A 3,439-nucleotide genomic window follows, 5' to 3' on the forward strand; every position below is an offset into this window, starting at 1 on the left:
AGATGAACAGCTCAGTGACTGGAGAGACTCTGGGACCACAGAACACAACACTCTGTCTGCAGCAACTAAACATCTGCCATTGTCTAATAACACGTAACATAATATTGACAGAGAAATAGGTATATTTAAGGCATATTTTAATTTCTGTCACAGTAGGAAGGGATACAAGGATTTAGTCTAGTTTCCAACTGGTTTTAGGTTCTTATAGCCTCCCTAGGAGCCTTCTGAGTTTGATGTGCACCCCAGTATTGACAATGACAGAGAGCTGGTTACTTACGGTTACTGCAGTGACATTTCCTTCTCTGAACCTGTAACACTATTCTCCAGAGAACCCAGTCTCTTTAGAAGCATGCTCTCTTAGCTTTCCAATATTCTACAAAACATAACAGGGAGACAGATGCTTGTACTTCGATCCAGGGACTGGAGTGAGAAATTACTTTTTTATGTTCATTTAATATCAAATAACTTTTAATTCATGCCAGGTTCAGTTAAACATGCAAATAAAGATGTTTATTCACAATATCTGAAACAGATAAGAAGTTTATAAAGGCATAAATGGGGGAAAATGAAGAAAAAAAATCACTCTTCTGAAGTTAAATAAGAAAATTTTTGGCTTCTTCCTGTCAAGGTGCCTTGCACCGACTTTCCTAATATCCACCTTGCCACATGACTATGTTCTTTCACATACTTACACCTCAGACTGCATGCTTTATGGAGAATCTGTATCTTTAGACTATCGCTACACCAGTGCTGCTACATTCACCACAAGCTGGCAGTCTGGAGCCTTCTCTAGGAATTGTAGTTACTTACTCTTTCCATTGCCTGGCACCAGATCACCATCATCTCTTCATTCTTCATATTACTTGGCTGTTTGCGAGAAGACTTTCTGGCTCCAGCTTTGCTCAGATTTTTAAGACCTATTTTCTTAAGTTTCTGGTGTATTCTTTTAAAACAGAAAGAAGTTCCAGCTATTTCATTCAATCTGTGATATACATCTACAGATTATATACTGAATCACTGACTGGCTCTTAAGCCACTCAGAAGATATTTTAAAGAAATAATTAACTTTCATTAATCTCAACTTTCACTGACCCTTAATGAAATTTTCAGAATAGAACGTATGAAAAAATGAAGAGGTACAGAGAGGTGCGTACAGAAAGAGCAACATGGAGTGGGAAAGCACTAAGTGATTTTTGAGTCTTTTTTAATTTACTGTACAATTTTCAACTACAAATTTTCAAAGTCACAGCTGTTAAAAAACAGAAAGCAGTTAATAAAGTTACATATTCTACTATCAGGCTTTCTGTGGTGTGATAAATATAACTATGTAATTCCAAGTAAAATTTAACATAACTGTTACAATTTTATAGTTCTCCAAGAGATGCTTTGGGAGATAATATATTTCTATTTATTATTATTGCATGTTAAATAATCATCAAAATTTCCTGTCAACAGAGTGGTGATAAAGGCTTCTTAACTAAGCTCGCACACGTCTATTACTGAGTCTAGTTGGCAGATCAGGCCAAGACTAAACTTCATTTTTAAGTAGTTTTATTCATATACATGCACTTTGTAACACTGGAAACTGGGCGAGTCAAAGTAACTTCACCTCAAATCACTTTGGCCTCAGTTACTGTCACCTATGGTAGAAGTTCAACTGTATCAGTAACAATACGCTGTAAGTTAAGAAGTTGTAATAGGGAACAAAGAAAAACTGCCAGCACACAGTGTAATAGCTATTTTGTTGAGATTCTGAGTAGCACATGAATGAAAAACAAACCAAAACAAACCACCCTTGATATGAGATTTCCAAAGCAAGTATTAACCATAACAGATGGTTTACTTTCTGTTGACTGGCACCATTCATTTAGAAGACCACACCAGTACTATAGAAGTGCAAACATACAAATACTATAGAAGAATATTCAAGAGCTCCACTATTTTAAATCAAAAAGCAATCAACTTATATATCCACCAAAGCATTTTTTGACTAAATCTGTTCAATTAGGGAAAAAAAAAAAAACCAAAAACCAGTCAATTAACTGATGAAAACAACTCAGATCAAAACCCAAGTACTTGCTCAAGCACTATTTCTCTGTCTAAACACTGTCTTAATTTAAACCAGCATTGCTTCCAAACCAGTGCTGTTAATGTTTTTCTCCTGCTTCCCCTCCCAAAGGTAAGATGCAAGTTATTATGACCAGCAACACTGGAGTCAAAGAAGCAGAAATCTATGACTGCCACTGGGAATTTGACAATAAATGTCAAAGTCTCACCAGATCATATCTTTACCCAGGTCTCTGTAAAAATGACATACATTTGAAAAAAAAAAAAAAAAGCCAAAAACCCCCAAACAAACAAAAACCCCAGCAAACCACCCTGCTTGCTTCACCCCCACCCCACCTGAAAAGCCTGAATCACTCAGTCCACTTGACGACCTTGACTAATCTTTCTCAATCAGAGAAGACAACCACCGACCCACAACCGAACACCAAAACTGCAGGAGCCTTATCCAGAAAAGTTCCAAGATCCTGAGCATATAGCGGGCCACCACTTCGCTGAAACGACGCAATGCACATCCTCCATCCCTGAACGGCTTTCCCTGCAATGGCTGCACAGGAGATCAGATTGAAGTGTCATGTGAAGTGCCCCTCCCGAGACAGACAGCAGCTGCAAGCACAGCAAAACTGAGCCCAGAACCAAGTCAAGTGTGCGTTAGTCCACCATACATGTCAAGGTGGGCTGTTTTAAATGCAGATATGCATAACGGGGATTAAATTCCTGAAAAGGTGAGGGCTGTGTTCAGACCAGCGGCGTGCCCGCGCTCCAGCCGAGCGATGCCCACGAAGGCCTCCCCTCGGGGCTGCGGCCTGGGGATGCTGCCGGCCCTTCCTGAAGCCGCCAGCCAGGCACCAGCTCCCCGCGCCGACCCGCCCGCCAGGCCCCGCTGCAAGGACGGGAAGGGCCGCTCCGACCGCGGCCAGCCCGGGGGAAGCTCGGGGCGCCCTGCCCGGCCCCCTCCCGGGGAAGGCGCTGCCGGCCGGGCAGAGGCCCCGGCAGTGCCTCGAGGCCTGCGGCGCCGCAGGAACCCCCCAGGCCGGCGCCGCCCCGTCCCCGCCGCCCTCGAGGCCGCGGCAATTCCCGCGGCAGCGGCTGCCGCCCCCCTCAGCCGCCCCCCAAACAAAGCGGGCGAAGGCGAGCGGCCGCACCTTTGCGGAGAAGGCTCGCATCTCACCCCGGCCCCGCCGCGGAGGCGGCGCAGCAGGACACCCAGCTCCCCACGGCCGCCGCCGGCCCGATCCGGATCCGGGGCCGCCCCTCGTACGTCGCGGCCCCGGGGGCAGCCATTTTGCGGCCCGCGGCCCGGATGACATGTTGCGCGTCGTGCGTGCCGCGCACCGCACCGCCCCCCGCGCCGGGCGCCTGCGCACCGCGCCCC

The sequence above is a fragment of the Grus americana genome, chromosome 1 (genome assembly GCF_028858705.1).
Source record: "Grus americana isolate bGruAme1 chromosome 1, bGruAme1.mat, whole genome shotgun sequence".
NCBI classification, from domain to species: domain Eukaryota; kingdom Metazoa; phylum Chordata; class Aves; order Gruiformes; family Gruidae; genus Grus; species Grus americana.